The sequence below is a fragment of the Euwallacea fornicatus genome, chromosome 9, assembly GCF_040115645.1.
Source record: "Euwallacea fornicatus isolate EFF26 chromosome 9, ASM4011564v1, whole genome shotgun sequence".
Lineage (NCBI taxonomy): Eukaryota > Metazoa > Arthropoda > Insecta > Coleoptera > Curculionidae > Euwallacea > Euwallacea fornicatus.
The window spans coordinates 4,127,509-4,152,427 of NC_089549.1; the positions used below are offsets into that span (position 1 = coordinate 4,127,509).

The following is a 24,919-nucleotide window of genomic DNA, read 5'->3' on the forward strand; positions in this document are numbered from 1 at the left end:
CTGTCCTCTGTTTTTATTAAAAGAAAATTAAATTCATTTCTCCTAAAAATTAAAAAAAAATCGCACTTGAAAACTTATACCGGTTTTTTCGTAGAAACAATAATTAGAAATTATTTTTCATTTTGAAAACGGCTACAAAACATTAAGAGGCCTTTTTTTTATTAAGAATGGATGACATGTGAAAAAATAAATTCGTATTAAAAAAAGTCACTAACGTACCATTTTTTCATTAGAAACATCCCATTGAACTGTCGCACGGACACCACTGATGCAAGTGAAAATATTCGACCTATTCCAAAACATGCACGTTTGTCCTGCCATAGCGAGCCCCTAATGTCATATCTTTATCCCAACGCGTTTTGGAAATACATATTAAAACAAAATTAAACAGTATCTTGGAAGCGAGGCCATTTTGGATCTAACTATTCGATCTAAATATTTGTTTTTATGAGCTCTGCATCGCTGGAAAGGTTGTCGGCATGTTCATGAACCTCCCTGTATATGACCATATTCATCATTATCCAAAGTCTTATCGTTTTTGAAATATCGGCGTTCTTAGATTTTTATACGAAATACTCGAGTTGATACAATTAAGTTAATTATTTTTTGAATTAAGTACTTCCCGCTTCCGGAAATATTTTCTTAAATATTCCTAACACGTATATTAACAATGCAAAACGAAAATTTATTAAAAATTATTATAACAAACAATTATATAAACAAAATAATGTGTTCAAATACAATTTGGTTTCAATTTATTCTTCCATTTTAAACAAAATTTTATCCAATACGGCGCTCAAGAACAAAACTGAAAACAAATATAAATACAGTGTAATCCGTTTATAATGAACTCGCGTGTAATGGAAACTCGCATGTAATGAACTGATTTTTAAGTCCCAGATTAACCATACATAAAATCATAAGTAAAATCCTCGGACAAGATGGACTCGTTTATAATAGACTCTCGCTTATAATGAACCAACTTTTTTGTTTGTCTATCATAAACGAGATTTCTCGGGAATTCCCCGGTACGATAGTTCCCGATGCAAGTGCAAACAAGATTTTATTCCAACTCGCCCTTTAGAATTGGTCTGTGTATGTTATCTGGTAGGCCCTATTTGTCTTTAAAACTTTACAAAAATTGACTAAAAAGGTAAAGCGGACATTTACGTTATGCGAAAAACTGGCAATAATAAATTATATTGAGGAAGAATTGTCTCAATCAGTTGTGTGTTCAAAACTGGGACTAAAAAAGTCCAAAGGGACAAATATTTGGAAGAATGGTGGGAGAATTAAACATGATTGGAAAAGTAATGAGCAAAGGAAAAAAGTGCCTTTATCCTTACACTCTCTGTTTTGTAAATTTGGAAAAATAATTGGTGATTACTTCAAATGCAGCTTCGGATGGCTTGGTCGTTTTAAAGAAAGGCCTAACGTTGTGTTTAGAAAAGTATGCAATGAAAAAAGAAGAAAACATATTTAACGCTGACGAAACAGGATTTTTTTAATAATATGTGGTCAGGTAAAATACACAAGTTAACAAGTGAAAGATGTATTAAAGGAAAAAAGTCTAAGAACGCATCACAGCCATGATTTATGCTAATTCTTCTGGAACCGAGATACGAAAATTACTCATTATAGATAAGTGAAAAATGTTAAAATTTTTATTTTAAGTATTAAGAATTTAATCTTCAGCATTTCAGTAAAATTTCAAAATTCTAGGTGTTTGAAAAACATTAAGTCTTCCTATTGACAATTTTTGGAACAATAAGGCATGAAGGACGTCGCCAATTTTTACAGGTTATTTTTAAAAATGGGACCAAGTGCTTCTTTACGAAAAAAGAAAAATATTATTGTTGGTTGATAACTGACCTATCCATCTGGACATTAAATTGCATAATATAAAGCTTAATTTTTTCCCTTCCATTGTGACGTCAGTTTTACAGTCCATGGACCAGGGTATAATTTGGAGTTTGAAGCAAATTTACAGGAAATAAACGTTGGTGAAACCGTTGGAAACTCAGGGTAATACTAACATCGAAAGTATTACTATTTTAGACGCTATAAATTTGTTAAGTCTAGCATGAGATGGGGTTTCTACACAAACTATCAGTAATTGCTTTCCCCATTTCGGCTTATCAAAAACAACATCTTCTAATATGGAATTTGACCCGGAGGATGATATTCCATTGGCTCAATTAATCAATTAATAAGAGAAAACAAATTAATGAATTTAGTGAATTTTGATGTTTCTGTAACTGTTTGATAACAATGCTGTTGCAAGAGAAGAATTGGCTAATACAAACTTAGTAAATTAAGGCTTTCAAGAAGAAGAAATTGAAGATATTGCTGATGATAGTACTTAAGAAGAAATTACTGTTACTGCAAGAAAAGGCTCTTAATTGTGTACACACTTTACAACAATATTTCCTTCAACAGGGGGGCCCCAATGAGTTTTTTTTTAAATTATATAAAATTAAACTGCGTCTGCAGAAGATTTACATAAAAAAATCTGTATTGAAAAGAAAATAAGCGATTTCTTTGTGAAATAATTATGAATAATGTAAATTTCTATGTGTTAAATGTTTTTATAAGATTATCTAGACAAACAAGTATTTTATTACTGTTTAATCAGGCATAAAAACGCGTTTTTCGAAAATTATGTATGTAAATTGTTTCATTCTTATAAGATGGACACGCGGGTATAATGAACTAAATCTCTCGGTCCCCCCAAGTCCATTAAAAACGGATTGCACTGTATTACTCTCCGCAGTGAATTAAGTTATTTTAAATTTAAATACGTATTAATAATTTTAAAAATTATAACGCCAGTTTTAACTTAAACAATACCGCCATTAATTGATTTCACTTCCAAAATGAAACCTTCCATTTCCAGTGCCTTCACTTGGCCCCTCCACTTGCCCCTCTCCCCTTCGTTGATATTTCAAAAACTTTCTATCGCCCACCCAAAGACCCTGTGTATTTTTCCGAAAATTTTATCATTATAAAATTACGTTAATTTTTTTGGTAAATGTAAGACCGACGTCACAGGCACCAGCACATTTTGGATACGCAGTTCGCGAGGTACGAGGAACGTTTGCAAGTCATTCAATTTACTCGCTATTGATTTAGAACATACGTTATCAACAAACGCTTAAGGAAATAAAAATGCTCATTAAAATTTCGTCCACATCTCAGGAGTAATTCAAGCAGTAAAACGGTGAAGGACTCGATAAGATCACTTCTCCGTAAAGGAAGATTAAAAAACTGAAGATCTAGCAAGTGGAGTGGGTTCAGTCTAGAAAATGCATGCGAATTCCATCACGTTCTGGCTGCGTCGACGACGATAGCCACGCTAAAATCGCTTTTATTTCGTCTTTGCCGAAAACATGATATCATCTATTTGTTTACTCGGAGACAAGTTCAAAGAAAAGGTAGGGCTGACGTTTGAGGTATGTAGGCCACTGACCCACAAGATATTTTGTTACGAGCTGACCCTGTATAAAAATATCTACATTTTATTGTTGGTGTTTCAGCGGCGTCGCAGCGATGCCCCTGCCGCGCGACTGAAGAAACGCGTCAACAAGATCAAGTAAAATAGACTAAAAAATGTGTTTATCGAGACAGATACCTATTCCCTAAAAATAAACTATTAATATCTTCATTGCCCATTCCTATCAGTAGGTTCATTAATCAGAAGTGTCAATTGCCGCTTAAAAGCTCATTAGTCAATGTGTGGCGCCATCCGAGAAATTCTTAAGCGGTGGCCTTATTGAATTCGAAAATGGCTGTCTAAAATTATAGTACATACGCCTGTAGTACACTAAGAAATTCTTATGCAAAGCGGATGCAGAGGGAGGCTGACGCTTGAATGGGGCCTCCGTAATTACGGGGATCCATTAAACCGTGCGGCTCCAGTTTTTGAGAAAAACAGGTGCAAATTAGGTCAAAAATGCAATACAACGTTGGATAGATAGTACGTGGATAATGAAAGAACTTGGTTGATAGCAAAACGGTTTGTTTCCGATTTTGCGCTCGCAATCAGTCTTCGGTTAAAAAAGTAAAATAAATAACAATAAAAAAAATTAACCAAAAACTGATTGCGAGCACAAAATCGACAGAAAAAAAAATTTCTATCAATAAACGAGTTTTTTCGTTGTTTACGTACTATTTAACTCGGTTTGCATTTCACTTTTTACCAAATTTAAACCCATTTTCCTCAGAAACGACAGATTTGTAATCGCAATACACCATCGAATGTAGTTTTCGAAGACCTTCAATTTAAGGTGTCACTTGGCCCCTGCTTTAATTTAAAAAAATCGGCCATTTTGTGCTATCGCTACCGCACGCGACGATTGGAAAAATTAACCAACGTTCAAAAATTGCATTTTTGTCGTATTTAATGCTGATTTTGAGTTTTGCAAAAACAATAATTTATTAAAAAGAGAGCGGAGGGAGCAGTTTAGAGCCGCACGATGGAGCGAACGTTCTACTTGCGAATTGAAGAGTTTTCTGGGTTAATCATTTTACGAGGAAAACTGGGGCAAACGTCTTGTCTAAAAAAAATCGACTTTGGAAGTGTTTGATATCTCTGTAACTTTAATAATCAAATTCTCAGCAAATTCCATTAAGTGGTGCTGGGACCGCTGAAATTTCTGTCTAAACCTAGATGTTAGCGGAAGACAACCATAAAGTGGTGCAACTACGTCTTGCGACGGATAATTAAAAATCGAGAACAATGCCATAAACTTCCAAAATGTTAGCCCACCTCTTCTGTATGTCAGAAAACATTAGAAGATATATCTTCAGAATCATGCAATGAGCTTGTCACACGAACAAACGCAATTCCTTAAGAGGAGGAGCGACAAAGCTTGTACCAAAGACGAGGCTGCAGGTCGACAATAAACAATGACTAATTTGGGAGACCACAGATGACGCGAACCCATTATTAAGACCATTACATGTCGTGTGTGAGGACAGATTGCTTGACCATACAAATTAGTGGGAACCGGCCTTAACTCTTACTGCTTGTATCAATCAGCGCTCGAAAGGTAATTGTATTATAATGCCTTTTGCGCTCTATTAAACATTAATGACTTAATTTAGTACATTAATACCAATTTAGTCTAGGGTTATGTAAATGCGCGAGTTGCGTACCCGTGTGCTCCACGAGAGGGCGTAAGCTCGACAAAATATCCAACGACACGTTAAAATTTCTCTATTTCCGAGACCACGTAGCCGGCGTCTATCTTCGAAACAAAACATTCCTCCGAACGCTGAGGATCTAAAGATAAGTGAGTATTTATTTTGAAGTCGACCGGAAGACCCTTCTGAGTAATCGAAAGTGTTCCCGAGACTATTTCAAGCAGTCGCCACTATAGGAAACACTGTGTACCGGAAGTTGAATGGGCGCGAGTTCGCAGGGGGCGCCCAGACGCAGAGCGCCGAAAATAGTCGCATTACAGACGGGAAATAGCGACGGACGTCTTGATGCTGCAATAAAATTTCAAGTATGCGTTCCGAAATAGACGAAGACAATACGGGGGACCCTTGAGAGTTGTGCTGAGAAGCAAAAACCTCTCTGTGCACAGAAAACTGGCTTAATAAATTTCGTCTTAATTTAAAGTCTAACTATGCTGCGTAACTTCGTTCCTGAATAAATTATTACATATAGAGGTCCAAAAGCCTTTTCTTATAGAACCCCTTTGTATATTATGACGTTCTTGAATTCTTCGAGAAATTCTGATCATATTTCATGCAACATACCCATCTAATAATAATAATAATCCAGTCGATGAATTGGATGAGGGGGGCAATTAAGAGTGCCTGCTAGATCGCCTCGCATCGCCCCTATGGACTTTTTTTATGGGGTCTTGTCACACATGGGGTGTATTAAAATAAAGCCAACAATATGGCATAGTTAAAAAATAAAATGACTCAAGAAGCTTCTCAAATTACGAGAACAGTTCTTGAGGAATTTAACTTACAACTTGCATATCATCAGGAAGTCAACCCGGCACAGTTTGAACATTTAATATATTAGATTTTAGTAGTGTATATTGGCATTTTTTAAGTATTAATAGTTTATAATCGTTTCTACTTTTTGCAATTTTTTTCGAAAACTTTTGATTTTAGATATGGGTATGTCACAAGAAATGTGTTGAGAATTTCTCAAAGAAGCCAAAAATAATCATATATATGTATATAACAAATCTTTATTTCCAGTGGAAAGGGGCCATCGACCCATATGGTCTTTCAGCCCATGGGTACAGTTTTGTTTTGCAACAATATTATGCTATTACCTAGCTACCTCTTTAACCTTTGAATATAATCGAAAAAAAAATTAAAAAAAAAACATAAATAATAATAATCATAATATACAGAGACCGGCGGAAAGTAGGCACCATATTGGATTTTACGTTACTTTAATTTACCAGAAAATTTTATTGTTAGTGAAAAGGCAGTTTACAAAATTTGTATATTTCATTTTATTTGGGGAAGATTTAAAAATTATGAAAGTGGCCCTTGCGTAAAATAGGTTTATTTTTAATTTTAAAGGAAACATGTATTATGAAAAATTGTTTAGAATCAAACGATACGCCCAATAGTGAAATTTCAAATTTCCATTTCATAATAAACTCTTTTTCGGTGTTTCTTGATTTACCTCGTATAGAACATAAATCAAATTTATTTAATATGCCATGATAATGTTGTTTGATTTTTTTAAACTCCTGTAAAACGAAACTGGCATATTAAATAAGTTTGAGTTGCTTCTTAAACAGAGTAAATAAAAAAAATCCGAAAAACTGTTTTATGGAATAGAAACTTCGGATTTCGCTGTTGGGCTTATCGTTTTAATTTCAACAAGTTTTCACAACAGCGTTTCCTCTAAAATTAAAAAAAAGGTATTTTATTTAATAGCCACTTGCATAATTTTCGAATGTCCTCCATGTGAAATGCGACATATGTACAAATTTTATGAACTGTGTTTTGAGTTTGCAGGAATGCATAAACTTTTACCAAAAATAAAATTTTCTGATAAATTGGAAAAAAAAATTTATTCCCATATGCTGCATGTTTTATGCCAATCAATGAATACGGGGTGCCATAAAAAAATTAAAAAGTACTTTTATCTATTATTTGCGTAACCCTGTATATGCATGTGTGTTACGTGAAAAAATGCGCGACTTAAAACAATTTTTGACATGATCCAACATTTCCATGAAAAATACTTCTCTCAATTTTTAAGGAATTGATGCGGGAGTTTTTGTCTTCTATGTGTGTCTACATGTCAGAGCTACAAGGATTTATCGGGTTTTTACAAAATTCCTGATCTCTCACTAACAAATTGAAATCTTAATCTGTCACATTTACGATGTTAATAATTATTATTATTACCAAAGTAAAGAAAATATTGATTTCAGCTTGTTTGCAACATCTCTTTGGTGAATGGCACGGAGGTTGTTCTGATTTGAAATAGCGAAGCAAGAAAATCAATCGAGAGTACTTCGGGTACTCGATGCAAAAATAACTAGAAAACGACCATCTTGAGTGTCGAGTACGAAGGATTATGATGTGGCCATAAGTAATTTCATAATAAGTTTTCGTAATATTCCAGGGTCGGGTTTAATACAACCGAACTTATGTTATGATTCAGCAATTCGGCTTCTATAGTACACACTTCTTATAGCAAATGCCAACTGAGCTCAGGGTGCAAAAAGAAACAAATCAACACAGTAATTATTTACGTTCCTTTCCAACAACGATTTATTACTTAATAAAGAGCGCATTCCTAAATAAACTGCAGCCAGCAGGTCGTACCATTCAGTTATTACCAGTGACTACACTGCAAACAATGTATGTAATAATAACACATTTGTAATTTCAGCCTTGAAAGTAATGGTATTACATGAGAGTATGAGAGGTGTACGAGTTGTTTTCGAACTAATGAATGAGCGCCTGTAATAGGTATAGCTAGTATGCACAGGTTGTTTATTTATGGGTACTTAGCGCAGCAGGGCTTACAACAATAACACTGAAGGAAAAATGATAATTGGAAACCTTTAAACTACGCTTAAAGAGAATGTAGTGTTGATAGTTGCAATACTGACATGTAATTGGGTATAACGAATCCATATAGATGTTAAGAATCTTTTAGCCTGGTACTCATGAGTCATGTCGCCAACTTTTAAATCGTAGTTTTCCAAGGTTATAAGAAAGGGTAAATGGAAACAAAAGTACAATAAAGCAAAAACGTTGTTTCATTTTTTTTTTAGTCATTCAGCTTTATTATGTCGGATTTTTTATGATAAGAGAGAGATATTTTAGAAAATCAGTATACAGCCAATTTCCAATAATCATATGAAAGTCGGTCTTTCAAGAGTTTAAGAAATATTTAGTTTTTATGCTTTTCTTCTTTTTTCCTTCATTTTCGATTCTCTTTTAACTCCAACAAAGATTATGTGTAGTTGTCATTTATTATACATTTCGAAATCAGAAGATCGACTTTTAACCGCAGAATTTGAAAATTTTAAATTATTTGCGCGCGAGTACTGGAAATGCGGATTTTGGTTTGTTACACACAGCGGCGGTCGTCAAAATAGGGTCACTTCAAAAATTTCTATTTTTTTAACGAAATATTTGATAATTATTTAAAAATGTTCCTACCAAAAAGACATTAAAAATTAGAACGCGTTTAATAATAAAGAAATCAATCAACAAAAACATAATTTAACGAAAAATGAGTAAATCTCGTCAATAGAAACAATGAAAACAAAATAAATATGTGATCATAATAATAAGACCGTTGAAAAATAAAAAAAGTAAAAAAAGAAACGAAACTAACAAATCGAATATTGCTTAACGCGTAATACTTAATTGCTTCTCCATTTTGAGCAATCACTGCGTTTAATCTTTTACGCATTGATCTTATTCAGCGTTGATAGAGCCCAACGTGAATTACTTCCGTTCCCATTGGACTGTAGCCCACAGTTTTCCTTGGTTTTTGATTCGATCACACTTTACGACAACCTCAAGGTACACCCAAAGAATTTCGACAGGCTTCGGATCGGGCGATGGCGGAGATCATGGTACAACCCAGAATTAGCTCATCGTGAAAAAATTGTTAAATTCGCCTAGCCGAATGTTTTGGGTCACCATCCTGTTGATATTTCCAAATTATTATGGCATTTCTGCCAAAGCATGGGCAGCATAACATCTTTTATTACTTTAAGTTGGTTCGGGAACCCGTTTATCAAATAAACAAGACCATCGCCGAACTAGGAGAAGCAGGCTAACAATTTTATATTGCCACCTCCATGTTTAACGGTTTTTAAAGGATGTTTTGGAAGCAGTTTCTGTTTTGCTGACCGCCCCACATACCGTCGACAATCCGAACAATTTTTTTTTCCAAAAAAAGAACATTTTTCCATACTTTAATTTAATCATTTTTGTTTTCAAAGCAAACATGAGTTTTCATAAATTTGATTTTTTTTAATCTGATTACTTTTAATGGCAATGGTACCTTTGGAACCCCTCGATTATGTAAATGAACTCCCTGTAACCGTCTTCGGATAGGTTTGGAACTTATTTCCAATTTTTCAAAAGCCGTTTGGAGCTTACAAAAGGATTTTGTCAGATTCTCGCAGTATTGGGCGGTCAGTCAGAACCGTTCTTTTCCGTTTATTACCGTAACATTCCTGTCGTTCCTCCTATTTGAGGACATTTGTTACCGAGGATTTCGATCTTCCTACTTTCCGAGAAATTTCACGAAGGGAATTGTATTCATCTCCGAATATTCGTATTTTAATTTTTTCGGCGAAAGAACAATGGTTTTTACGCCCCATCTGTTAGTTTATTAATTATTAAAATGCAACAAAATGCTTCGAAATTATTAATTAGGCTTAAATTCAATTGTTATTCTATAGTAAATGGAGAATTAAAACATTTATAAAGAAATGGCGAAATTTTAATACACCGGTTCTATTGTTGTAGCTAGTTTAGCTTTGACTGTTTGAACGAAGTTGGAAAAGTACAATTCTAGTATAAGGTAATTCCCCTGGCTTCTGCTGACACAAGTAATTACCAACATTGTAGAAATTTGGGATCCTCGTTCAAATGAAATAGAAGTTTCAATAGATCTTTTCATATTTGAGATTGAACCACTAGTGGTCCTATATCCATGGCCACCATTGTAGCTCTATACATTAAGCGGAAGAAATTTAAATCCGTTTTCTATGTAATTTTCCGCTAAAATTCCTACCGTAATTTAAAATTATGAATAATTAACAAACTATAATCATTTGAAGGTCCTTGTACTAACTATTCAAGTTGGATCAGGTTTGGGCCTGAAGGTTCGACGTTAAAAAGCGGGCGGCATCATTTTCCTAAATCATTCAGTACATATATTTAAGTATTCTAACTTAATTGCTGATTTAAAATGCAAAAGCATGGGACATTGATCGAAGATATCCAGTATAATTTCCCGGAAAAGTCTCAATAACTTCAGAACAAAATCACTCAATAGCATTTATATTTAGCGATGAAAAAAGGTATTTTTTATACAGGATCGCTGATAAGTCTGGCAACAGTCCAAATCTCGGGAAAATACTATAAATGCTAGAATGCGTTTTTAAAAACCCATACAATAAAAAGAACCATATTACAGGGGGGGTAAGAGGGTTCGTCAAGAAGACGAGGTAAAAGAAATAACGATTTTCAGCAATATGAACGAGAATCGACGAAAGGGATCCTCAGTGTTTATTTATCGATCAACTGTCAAACGCAGTTCAGTTTGGCCCTGATTATTGAAAAATAGGTTTATATAAGATAATAATTTTATGAAGGTAACAGAAAATCTTTAGATTTGTTACTCTATAAAGTAAATTTCAATGGCGCGAGCAACCCAATTTTATAAAAGTACATTGTATGGTTACTTCAATATTTTCGAACGCTGCACGACACTGGCTGTCGCGAAATCGTTCTTTAACGCACGATAAGAAAGATACTTAACTGATATAAATATACCCACGAACCTACCAACGAAGTAGAACAATGGTAGAACAATTGTCTTACCTGGTCAAAGCCAGGGCATCCTAAAACTGAGTTCAATTCACCGATTCTGATACTGCCTACCCATTCCGCCTACTCGTGGTTCTTTCTATCACCTCAACAACTACGTACATAAAACAACGAGCTTCGATGTCGGTGCCACCTGACTTACACCCCATCCCTTTTCGTAAGAACCTAAGTACTGGACAGCATATGGTTGAACAGTAATTTATAGCACCTCACACTTGAACAAGATGTGGAAATACGGCCCCTAATTATTACACTTATTGCCCCTGAGGAAGAATACTCATACAGCCGATAAGTCCACTCCCTGTGCGTTTGAATTTTAACACCTTTGTGATACAAATAAAAAATGTGTTCTTTATGGCAATTAACATGTCTAATTAGCTTAAACAGAGGCCGCTACGAGAATGCCGTTTAGCCTGGTTATAACAAGACGTAACCCTTGCAGAATTCACGCACGGTCGGTTTATTATTAATTTTTTGTAGAGGTACAGACCGTAAAGATCGTTTCCGACATTCACGTTAAATTATGACTTTAAAAGGGGAATCTAATGTTATTTAGACATCACGCTGCTCCGCAAAATATTAAATTTACTTACTGGCCATCAGATAAGGATAAGTGGTCGCGATATGGGGGCATCTGCTCTTTTCCTTCTTGCGCCTTCGTTAAATTCGTGAAGAATACGCGCAAGAGTGTTAAGTAACAGATAATGCGCCAGGAGCCTTAAAAGGCTTGAGGGATAAGAATGTTAGTGCCGTATAAGCAAATAAGCTGCTGCGTAGAAAAAAAAACATCACGAGGATGGTCCCACAAGTACCCGACCTGACATGTAGATGGCGATTTTTTCGTTACAAATTTGCGTATATTACAAAGACCTAACCTTAAAAGGTCTATGTCGATACTTCGAGGGGCCTACGTTGATTTCTGTTTGTTTGAGAGCCGTTTTTAGTCAACGCTTTTAGCGATCTTCGGAACGTGGAAAAAATTGATCATCCATAAGCGTTTCAATACAGTGGATCTCGGCTATAGCGAACCTTCGAAGGATTTGGCCTCTCTTTCGTTACGTAAGCGACCAAGGAAAAAACCTTGTTGATTCACAATCTTTGTTTCAACCAAATGCCAAATTGTACAATTTTTCGTTGTAGTAAATACGTATAGATTAAATGAGAAGACAATCAAAAAATGAAAAAAACTCAAAAATCTTAAATAAAAACGAAGTTGACGTGGAATAGAAATCCGTAAGTTGATCTTGCACCTTGTGGCTTTTTAATACGTCGTCAGTTAATTTGTTTTGCAAAAGATCTCTTGCATTAAAAAAAAATTCATTTTCTGGATAAGTTATGCGTAAAAAGGGGCCTCTTGAGCTGTGGAAATTGAACCTTCAACGTGTCAACTTTCCCCTCATCACTCTAACCGTTTTCACATTGATCATTGGCAGTTATTTCAATGACGTTAGTGTCATTAGAAAATTTAGCAACTTCCACGTGTTCATCAATCATACTCATTTAAGTTAGTTTCCTCAAAAGCAGAAATGTGCTGGTTTTTGGTCCATTCGCATGAATCCTCAGCAGCTCGCTCACAGCAGCATCTCCCAACAGTTCGTTATAACCGAATTCAAAGCTCCAGAAAATGATAAATATGATTTGTTAAAACCGAATATTTGTTATATCCGAGTTTGTTATAACTGAATAGAAATACGTTAGCTTTATAGAAAGTTGAAGGGGACTTTTTGTTTGGTCGTTATAACCGAGATTTCGTTACAGTACGTGTTCGTTAAAGCCGAATTTTACTATATTTTCATTTCAAAAGACTTAATCCATCCAACATCAAAGCGGAGTTAGATTCTGCACTGGGGGAATTTGATTCTTTATTAACAATCGTAAAATATTTGATGGCAGAGATTAAACGCGATCGTGCTAACTACCAAGACGAAATCCGCAATGGACACTCCAGATCTGACCACTCCAGAATTTGTAGTGAAATTCCACAAAAATGTACAAACAGACAGGCATTTCAAAAAGTACTGTAAATCGCATTTTAACAAAATGATTAAATATGAGAAAACTGCGCACAAGATGGGTGCCGCGATTAGTCATAATGGAACAAAAACAGCGCCGTGAGGATGTTTCAAGGGAGTGTTTGGCAAAGTTTCGCGGCAACAAAGCCGAGTTTTTGCTTCGATTCATAACCATGGATGAAACATAGGTCCATAATTTCATACCCAAGATGAAAGAATAGTCAAAACAATGGACTCAGAGGGGAGAATCGGCTCCAAAGGAGGCGAAAATCGTTCCATCTGCAGGAAAGGTAATGGCGCAAGTTTTTTGGGATGCACCTGGGATCATTTTTATCGACTATCTACCTATAGAAAAAAACAATAAACGGAGAATATTATATAAATTTATCGCACTGTTTAAAGGGAAAGATTAGGAAAAAGCCAAGGTATTTGGCGAAAAAGAAAATCTTGTTTCAACGGGTAAAGGCACCAGTCCACACTTCCGTCATCGCGATGGCCAAAATCAATCAACTTTGTTTTGAGCTTTTCCTCACCCACCCTGTTCGCCAGCTTTAGCCCCCTCAGATTATTTCCTATTTCCAAACTTGAAAAACTTGCTCAGTAGAAAGAGATTTGCTAATAATGAAGAGGTGGAGTCCGAGGTTGATGCCTATTTTGAAACATTCGAAGTTTCTTACTGTAAACAGGGTGTATCGCTGGGAACGGTGTGTTAATCTCTGTGATGTGAAATAATTTAATATGTATTTTCCAATTTCTTTCTCTTTCAGTGTTAGGACGGGTATTGCCGGGACCATCCTCGTACGTTCAGACGATATTTGGCGTAAACACTCGTTATAAGGGCAAGCATTAATGTCTAGGTTAATTCTGGTTAGCTAATGCACAACATACAAAAACGGACATTAGACCATGTCACAAAAATGGCGACAAGGTACCGAGCGACTTTTTAATCATCAGAAGTAAAACTCAAAAAAAGACAAGAATCATAACTGTAGACTGACAGGAAATGTTGGGACTTTACAGTCTCTACTCTCATACGAACGTCTGTTGTGGAATTTTGTAGATGGCGTGTGGCGCCACACATCCTGTGGCGCCACACAAGTTCGGGACCTAACTTGAAAACCGTCACACATTTCAACTTTTGCACATTTTTTTTTCTAGCTTCCATCGCTCCGGCAATGCGTGAGGGTTCTGATGTGTGAGGCGTCATTACCAAAAAATAAAAGAAGGAATTAACAACCCATTTCAAACGTATCCAACATAGTTTCTTCGCAAGACTTAAAATTATGTTTCACTGGTACATGAAACAGACTTATTTTTAATCTTGTAACGTGAACTTTTTAGGACCGTGGCAACTCACCCGAAATCTGTTGGGTGTGATAAGACGAACACAACAGTGAAGCGGTAGATATCGTAAAAAAGATAAGTTACAATTTCTGTAGTCATGCCATCGAGCCCCATTGAATTGTCAATTGCTTACTCAAGACCAAAAAGGCAAACATACGTAGCGCCCAAATTCTTCCGCTGATAAGATAACCTAATTGACGAAGGAAAAAGCTCGTTACGTGAGAAGAGCCCAGGTAAAAAGGCGTTATTCTCGCCTAGGCAGCCGCTAAATTTGATATGAATGAGAAACGGCTCAAACAGTACAAGTTCTTCGGTCTTTCATTTCTCCTATACACGAAAGAGTAGGGCAGACCGAGTGCATTTTTCAATGGGTAATGAGCTGGCAGTCGCATTGGCTGCACGCATGTATTACTGTGCTGCCTGGCTAGAGCTTCCGATGCACTTTGGTTCAAAGCTCTGTTGCCCGAACTTTGGATTGTCGTAACAGCAAACGCGAACGTCGAAAACGAACTTGTGCGCGATCGTGAGATTTGACAGTCTATTATCGAATACTTTTTAAAGTGACAGGAGTGTTTTTTCGCCTTCGAGGAACTGCCATTACTCTCTCAGTTTCGGCTAAGGATTGATGAAACGTTCAGTTCGAGGTAAGTAGTCGTCTGCAAACTAAATATCGATATCATGATTCCATTTTTGACAAAATTTACTGCGACTTGTCCAAAGTCAAGATCAATTTCTATTTGCAGATCACAAGTTAGCTTTTTACCATGAAAGTTGTAACACGTCGAACTTCGTGTGTCAGCTGTGGAAAATGGAATTTTTGCAAAAGTCGATTTTAGTAAATAAATTAGAAGAGAGTGTGACTACAATACTCATTAAAATAATCAAGATTCCTCACAGCCTCGTTGAATGAAAAATGTGGCTGAAATATTGCAAAACGTGTTGCTTGCAAGCGCTAACCGCTTTCTTATTGACTATGGCCGAGTGCAGTTACTAGAAGATTTCGATTTACAAAAAAATCGAGAAATTGCCACATTTTACGACCATTTCTCGAAGGCTCGGTCAATATGCATTGGGCGACGCTAATTAAGTATGTAGGTGCTAGAAGAATACAAGAACGTGCAGTACTGTTTCAATTTTACAACTCTCCGATTCGTCGTTTATCCATATGAATTCAGTATTGCACAAAATGTCATCGTTACAAAATTATACACACTAACGCGGCATTCACACGTAATCAGCAAGGAGCCATGTTTCTAACCTTTCTCCGATGTGGGCATTTCCTCTCGAGCATTCCTTCGCTGGACTAAACATGTCAAACAAAAATTTCTACTGTATAGACACTCTGACAGACAGTTCGACAATTAAGGAAAACATACCGCACTCGGAGTATTGGAAAAGTAGGACCAGATTTTGAAATAACCGTCATAAAGAGACAACACAATTGTATAACAACGTGTCATTATCAATCTATCGACCTAAATGGAAAAAATTCTAAAACTTATAGCAAAACTTTCGTTTTACGAACAAAAAAATACGCACACATAAAACTTAAATTTTTCAAAAAGTAACAAAAAATAAAAACTAATATTGACCTTTGCTTTCTAATGCGACCTTTAGCCTACTGGGCATCGATATTACTTATTTCTTTTAATATTCTGTTGGTATTTTGTTCCACTCTTCCAACAAAATCCTCTTCAGGTCGCTCTTACTTGAAATTTTGTATTTTCTACCTCAATGATCTAAATAATCCCATAAATTCTCAATGGGGTTTGTGCGAGGTGATCGCGGTAGAGAATTAAGTTGGAGACGAACATGATACAGTGGTCATTCCCTAAAAATTCCACTAGTGCGTTTCGGGCCAGGATCTTGTTGAAAAATTCGTTGGTGTTCTAAAGTCATTTTGCGAATTGAGGAGATTAATTGTTTTTCAACATGTTGAACTAACCAAAACGGTCCTCGATGTTTTCAATAAAGACTAAATTTCCTATTCTAGATGCAAATATAAATTAAAAAAAAAACTGTACAATCCCATACTATCACTGAACTGCCACCTTGCTTCAATGTTGGAATAATATTATATTTTTCAATTTTATTTGGCATTTGTTTCTCCAAATTTTTTATTTGCCATAGTACAAAACTAATTAAATTCATTTTTGGTACTAAAAACTGCAGTGTTCCAAAACATTTAATATTTTTTTAAATGTTGTTTTCCAAACTGAACCTTTTTTTCCTGTTAATACCATTAATTAATGGTTTCTTTCGTGGAATTCTGTCGTTATACCCATTTTTTTTTGTAAAACAATTCCGAATGTTTCAGAATTAACATTTATTGCTAAGGTATCTGCAATTTTTTGAGCTACATCAATTGTTGTAGGTTTTTCTAGGACCATTTTTTTCACGCTTTGTTGTGTCCTTGTTGGAAATTAATTTCCCGAGAATTATTTTTAAGACAGATTTTTATTACTGTTGGCACTCTAGGTTTTGGTTCTGATACGATTTTACTAATTTCTTGAAGTAATTTTCCTCTCGTTTTATTTAAACTACTATTTCACGCAGTTGATGTGTAATTTATTTGGTTTTATTTCCCATCTTTACACTTTAGTTTCCTAACAAATGGTTAATTAACTAGTAAAACTTTTCATCTTCTCAACTGTTCGTAAACTAATAACATATTCCAAGCAGAATGTAAAAGCAAAACGAGTGAAGTATTTTTTTGTATATACTCTGTATATTTTTTTGTCCGTAAAATGAACGTTTTGTCATATTTTTCAAAGATTTGACCATTGAGCTCAATAGGCTAATATAGTACGTAGATATACAATTGTGTTAGTTATTTTTTTAGTGCTATTTTAAAACCTGACTCTAGTTTCTCATCGTATTTCATTTTTCGAGTGAAGTATGTATCTTTTATTATACAACTTTTTATTTTATTAACGATACGAAACATAATTGGAAAAAATCGACAATGAATTGTGCTTCTGTGTGGATGCAACTTAGTGTAGTAAAAGTCGGCTATGACGAACCCTCGGTTACAACGAACGAAGAAAAAATCTCGCCCAAGTTTCTATAAAGCTAATATATCTTCATTCGGTTATAACGAACCATATTGATCATTTTCTGTAGCTTTGAGTTTGGTTATAACGAACCTTTAAGAGATGCTGCTGTGAGCGAACTGCTGAAGATATAAGTGAATCAGCCAAAAACCGGCACATTTGTGATATTGTAAAAATTAACTTAAGTGACGATGACATGAGTGATGAACACATGGAAGCTGCTAAATTTCCTGATGATATTGACGAGGTTCAAACAACGGTCAATGATCAATATGAAAACGGTTCGAGTGATGAGGAGAAAGTTGACAGGAATGATGAAGTTTTAATCTTCACGGCTCAATAGATCCTTTCTGCTTCGAAGGTCGTAGCATATTATGTACGAATGACTTACCCAACAAATTAAAACCTTTTAAATGCGACAAATCTTTTGCAAAACAAAATAACTGAAGAGGTATTGGAGAACTCCAAGATACAAAGTCAAATTACGCATTTCTTTTCTACCTAAATTTCAATTTTATTTAGGATTTTTGTTGTTTTTTTTCACATTTAATATATTATATTTATTTATAAGCACCAAAAATTGTATAATTTGACATTTGGTTAAAACAGAAATTTTGAATCAACAAGCTTTTTTCCTCGGCCCACATAGCGAATGTCCGCATCTAAAGAACGACAGGCCAAGTCCCTTGGAAGGCTCGTTATAGACGAATTCTATTGTATTTGCAAAATATATTACTGTATTTGCGGCCAAATGATAATTACCTACTAATGAAAGCTGGCAAAGGGTGTTGGCACTGTCTGAGGCTGACAGGATTTTGGTCCAATGGGTATTTGCCTCAGTTTGGCTATTAAAATTATTTTTTCGCCTTTTCTCAATTTTTAATATACGTCCTGAGTGCGAAACTCAATTAGTACCCATCATTCATGTATGCATAGCTACGTATTATATAAGATAATTTTTCTACGATATACAGAGACGGGATTTCAGTAACTGGCAAAGCTAGAAAGTCGTTTAAATGGGTGAACATGCGCTATTTACGGGAACAATTTAAATCGCCCGTGTTTTTCTTTTATTGTGATATAATGACACCTTTACCCAATAAAGTTCATTTAACTGTGCTTATATAATAAAAGTTAACAGGCATCAGGTCTCTATAGACCTTAGGTAAAGGGTTCAGCAATCTAGGAGACCCTCGCTTGGTTAGCCATCCGTACCCGCCGTCTGCTACCGAACACGCTTTTCTGACCCTTGCTTGCAATAATTCTGGTTTAACTCAGTCTCTAATTAGGAACAAAACCGTAATCTAACGGTAAAGATTACCGATGCTTTAAGGGTTACAGCAAATTGCCTATTCAAAGAAAAAAGGCAAAACAGTTAACGAGTGTATTTGCCTTTGTGTCAAACTTCTGTCATAGTATGCAGAGAGCTGTATGTCAAACTGCAATGTACATAATTAAACAGGGAAGAACAGTAGTAGAGCAGTTGAACAAATCGGGAAAATATAAATACAGGGTGTTCCAGAATATGTGGGCCATCACTCGGAGTCACAGATAATGCATCAAAATAATATGACAACTTCCGAATCATGTTCTACAAAAATTGTTTGTGCCCGAAAATGGTACATTTTCGCATTAACGAGTAGGAACGCCTTTTTTAACCTAAGATAGAGGCTATCTGGAAAGTTATTTTCATGCCTTTATTGATACAGGGTGTGAAAAAAATATGATTTTTGTTTTAAAGCCAGTCCCTTCCTGGTAAAACAAATAAAGTCAAAGGTATTTAAATGGTATAATTTTAAGCGATCTCATCTAACTCTCATCATACTAAAAAATTGTTTAATTACACTAAGTACTTTAAAATTTATTCAAGAAAACCCGATTTCCAGGGGTTTCCTTTAGAAGTCGATATAATTTGCAGTTCGGATCTTTGCATGTGCGTCATACGTACGAATCGTATGCTTCAAATCAATTCAAGGTCAACATAAAATATGACCAGTGGCGTCTTAAAATTTTATATTTTTAGATTTAAATTTAAAAAAGCTAATATAACAAGGGCAGGTAAATAATGAACAGATGGAGAACTGTTAATTCATGAACGACACGCCAGGAACATCAGATTGAAATGTGGAGTTATATGAAACACGGTGAACTTATTAACATATACTGTCATGTCTCTGATCGTGCTAGAATTGCAACAAATAACCAACTCAAAGACATACGTTCATGCCGCCATATTCATTTAACCTATATAGACTTCCATTATTAATTCTGACCCGTTAGTCTAGTCGGTAAAAGGCATGCATATCATATCTCTGTCTTGCTTATTTAAATAGTGCGCCCCCACACACCTTAGATACGTACGTGCAACCTAAATCGATACGGATGCAAAGATCCGAACTACAAACTATATCTCCGCAGGGAAGGCCTGTAGAAAAAAACTTCTATAGGAATTCGTCACATTACTTTGATGCACTCGCCGTGAATCCGTGAGATTGCCTGCATATTTTGGGACACCCTGTATGTGTCAGCAAGCTTGTAAATTTCGAATACGCATTTTATCACTATCTCTCCACTCGAAGTTTCCGTTACTAAAAGGCGTTTCAAAACCTAAATACATCATGTAGTTATCACATTTTAATACAAAATCGAATATTTATGATTTCGTTAGCCTCGTAGCGGTCGGGATGTGTCTACTTTTCGTTAAACTGAACAAATATTGGAACGCGTTTTCGACGCCAGGTCATTTTCTGAATTTAGCTGACAGATGTACTGGTGAATTGAATTTTTCACTTGCTGTTGACGGCATTAAAACCTCTCTCAAAATCTCTTTCTTCGCTTCATTCAAACATGCGTAAATGCGGTATTTAACCTGCTCTAATGGAAGCTGAAAATCGGGGAAGATCTCATGTATGTCCAGTGTTTGTCTTGCAACGGGATAATAAAGTATGCAACGTCTTGTCCACGGTTCTCTCTACCATCGAGCGTATTTTAATCTTTCATTTGACAGTTTCGCCCGATCTTATGCCCTAGTCCGGTTTCACATAGAAATTATAAAACATTTACCTTTTGCTCAGGGCTCGGTCGGGGAGCCTTGTTAATGTTTCGGTGACAAATGACCGTCTTCAGGACCTAGAAAAAAAGAGCAGGAAAACGATAATGAACGGTAAACTAAGATGTATGAGAGATCAATATCTAAGTCTTGTAAAAAAATATCCGAAATTCGTCTTCTTAATCACTGAAGGGTGACAGCTTCTTTTCTCTTTCTTTTTGTTCCTTTACAAAAAGACACTGTCATACCTTGGCGGTTACGAATATGAATTTCAAAACGTTGCACGCAACTTCAGGCTCACCTCTCATCTGAAGTAAGAGACGAAATTGAAATTGCTGAAAAATCATTCACTCTTAAATTAATCAACATTTAGGATGGAAAATCATACCGACGCCAGTCAAAGTCACGGCTTGTTGAACTAGACGTGATTCTCAGCGAACTCATAATTTTTTGAAAAGATTAAGGACTATAACGACTTTATGCCTCATTCTAACTCTGCGTTTAATTAACTCGAGCACCCCGAAGACCGGTTTCGGGTTATTAGGTCTCGCCAGTTCGGTTCATCTCGAGTCAATTAACCGCAGGCAGAAATCGGCAATGTTAACGGCAAGTATGTTGGGCCTGCAGGAAAAAGTCCAACCAGCGCCATCTGCCGTGTCCTTTCGCCGATTTCTACCTGAATTTAATTGACTCGAGATGAAGCGACCTGACGAGACCTAATAGGGTCGAAACCGGTCTTCGAGATACGCAAGTTAAACGCAAAACTATAATGAGGCAAAAAGCCATAATAGGCCTTAATGTTTTCAGAATTTTCCTAGCACTATCGCATTTTCATCTTCGTTATCTTTTTTATGGAACCTCGCTAGAACTGCATATCTCTCGTAAGATGGATGTGAAATAACTTCGAGCAGACCCTCCTAACCCTTGCGTACTTCCCCAAATTTTGACTTCTTGTCATTTACAATTTGATGGAACTGTGGCACATCTATTTATTTCTTGGCACACTGTTCTTATTCCTCAAAACTATTCTGGCAGTTGATTACTCCTAATTTATTACATTACATAACCACCTTTAAAAGACCTATTAACATAATAACAAAGCTGGTAAAAGACACCTGTATATTATCAAATATGTTTTTAATAGGCAGTGCAAATACCTTATTGCTTAATACTTCATGTGGGCAAAATATAGGAGTGGCCAATAATTAACACCTAAAAAGCTGTTTTTTGTCATCACTTGATATGTTTCGTCAAGAAGAGCGCTTCAATTTATCAATCACTTTGAGCAACTGAATCCCGTTGTTCTTTAGTTTTGTTATAAAAACGATCTACTAGTTTAGCGATCGATTGAAAAACTGGTCCTAAGTGAAGCAAATTAAATGTGAGTAACCGATCAAAGGAAAAAGTTAAAACTAGTTTTATTGGTAATTTCCTTTACAATCCAAAGTACCACTTTTTGATGACAAGAAGTCGACAATTCCTTGTTGACACAGTTGAAGAAGAAAATAACAATTTCACATTAACATTCACGTTGAAACTCGTATTATTTATAATTTTGCGTACTTAGCTGAAAAACATGTAGCATATGATATACTAGCAAGTACAGAGCCGTGTTGGGGATAAAGCGACTGATGCGGAGTGCGAATCATCACGTTATGAAGACGGCAATATTTATCATGTTATGCAGGGGATGTTGTGTTCGATTTTAAACAAGGACAAAGTGAATTATATACGTAAATAGTGTACGTACGTGTTTGAACGTGTCTCAAAGCATAGTAGCCGTGACTGTTCCTAAAGCTTCAGATCTTTGATTGTTAACAGTACTACAAAGACAGTACCAGAAATACCCAACCTGACACAGATGGCGATTTTTTTGTTAAAAATTTGCATATATCACAATAACCTGCCCTTAAAACATTTATGTCTAAAGTTTGAAGATGCTACGTCGATTTATTTTTGTTTTGGTAGTTTTTAGTGATTTTGTTTACATGAAAAAAATGGGCAACGATGCATAATTCAACACTTTCGTTTGAAAGGTCTTAGTTCATTCAACATCAAAGGGGCAGTTACATTCCACTCTGAGGGAATCTGGTCTTTCGTTAACTACCGTAAACTATTGGTTGGTAGAACTTAAACGAGGTCGAACGAGTTGCCCAGGCGAACACCGCAGTGGTCGATCCGATGACGCTCCAGATCTGACCACTCCAGAAACCGTGACGAAAACCGACAAAATTGTACTGGAAGATTGACATTTCAAAAAATACTCTACATACCATTTTGATCGAACAATTGGACTTGAGAAAACTACGCAGTGAGCAATATTTCAAGGGAGTGTTTGGCAAAGTTTCGCAACAATGAAGCCGAGCTTTTGCGTCGATTTATAACCATGGATGAATCATTTCACAGCTGAGATGAAACAGCAGTCAAAACATTGAACTTAAAGGGGAGTATCGGCTCCAAAGAAGGCGAAAACTGTACCATCTGCAGAAAAGGTAATGGTGTCAGTTTTTTGGGACGCACGTGGGATAATCTTTATTAACTATTTCCTTAGAAGCAAAAAAAATGAACGGAGAATATTGCAATAGGTATTTGGGTTAATAATGTCGATTTTGCTAAGAGATTGTGTTACTGATTCTTTTGTTAATATAAACTAACGATATTGATAACGTCTTGAAAGGTAAAAATACCGTATTTAAAGCCGGTTCGCTATTAATTGCCACCGTGCAATAAACAAAGTCGTCATAGCTTTGAATATGACGATGTTCGTATCAGGAAAAGACGTTTTGCGGGGAAATTTACTAACTTTCTTTCGTTTGAAAAAAACGGATACCGAGTGTTTTGAATTGTCACTTAAAGCGTGTGGTGAACATGCTCTATGCCAAAAAAGTTGTGAACGATGGTTTAACCGTTTTAAAAGAAGCGACTTCGATATGAAAAACAAGGAACAACCAGGACAGTCTAAGAGATTGAAGACGCAGGTTTGCAAGAATTATTGAAGGAAGACTCCGCTCAAACATTGAAACAATTGGCAGAAACTTCTATTGCCGCCCAATCTGCCATTTCCGAGCGTCTACATGCTTTGGGAAAAATTCAGAGGGAAGAAAAATGGGTGATAATGGGGGATATAAATTAAAAGAACGAGACACTGAAAGGCGAACGACCATTTGTGCCACTTGTGAAGTTTTGCTTGCCAGGCAGAGACGAAAGGGTTTTTTATATCGAGTTATCGCAGGTGAGAAGTGGATTTATTTTGACAATGTAAAACGCAAAAAATCATGAATAGATCCAGGCCAACAATCAACATCATAACAAGTACGCAAAGACACAAAAAGGTATTTTTCAGCATGATAATGCTCGACCTCATGTTGAAAAATCGGCAATAAAATATTTGGAAAACATTAAATGGGACTCACTCCACCCGCCGTACTTTTCAGATTTAGCCCTTTCGGCCTGCCATATATTCCGATCAATACAATACGCACTTTGAGAACAACATTTCCATTCTTATGAAGAAGTAAAAATTTGGCTTGATAATTGGTTGAACGCAAAAAGGAAAAAAACATTTTTCGCACGGAATCCATTCTTTGACGGAACGATGCGAATAAGTAATTGCCAACGATGGCCAATATTTTGATTATTGACATAATTGAGTTGTAAAAATAAACATTTAAATTTTGAAAAAAAAACATCGACATTATTAACGGAAACGCTTATTACAAATTTGTTACGGCGTTTGAGCGAAGAAATTAGGGAAAAACGAATGCATTTGGCGAAGAAGAAAGTCTCGTTTCATCAAAGCAACCAGTCCACACTTCCGCTATCGCGACAGCCAAAATCAATCAATTTGATTTCGAACTTTTTCCTCGCTCACCCTATTTGCCAGATTTAGCCTCCTCGGACTATTTTCAATTTGAAAACTAAAAAAAATGGCTCGGCGGAAAGAGATTTGCCAAGAATGAAGAGGTGAAGTCCACAGTTGATGCCTATTTCGAAACATTCGAAGCTTCTTACTATAAATAGGGTATGGAACATCGCTGGGAAAAGTGTGTCAATCTCAAAGGAGAAAGTGAACGTAACACGTTGAGAAATAACGTAATATTTTCTTTTTTTTTTCTCGAAGTGTTAGGGCCGGTACTTCTGGGACTATCCTCGTATTTTACCTCTGCATTTAAGTCTCGAAGTGTGGAGCCCGCATTCACAGTTTTCATCGAAACAACAATACATAGTAAGTACAACATTATTGTACCTTTTATTGACGTGCTTCCCTCTTCTACCCTCCTACCTCTTGCCAAGCGTACAATGCCGGTGAGTGGTCCTCCCAGACGTGACGTCTGAAAAAGTGATCGACCGACACAGTCTAGACTACGAACGAACCAGCACCA

General features: G+C 35.9%; 1 protein-coding gene across 3 annotated transcripts in view; it reads right to left on the reverse strand.

The window, feature by feature from the left end:
* The window catches only part of LOC136341242 (uncharacterized), a 78,335-nt gene that overhangs the window by 43,909 nt on the left and 9,507 nt on the right, over positions 1-24,919 (reverse strand). For 2 of the 3 annotated variants that reach the window (XR_010732467.1, XM_066286011.1), the window contains exon 2: positions 20,552-20,617. The exons of the other annotated variant lie outside the window; for it this stretch is intronic. The gene's annotated coding sequence lies outside the window, so the exon portion shown is untranslated. The remainder of the gene's footprint in view (positions 1-20,551; positions 20,618-24,919) is intronic. 3 annotated transcript variants of the gene reach the window in all.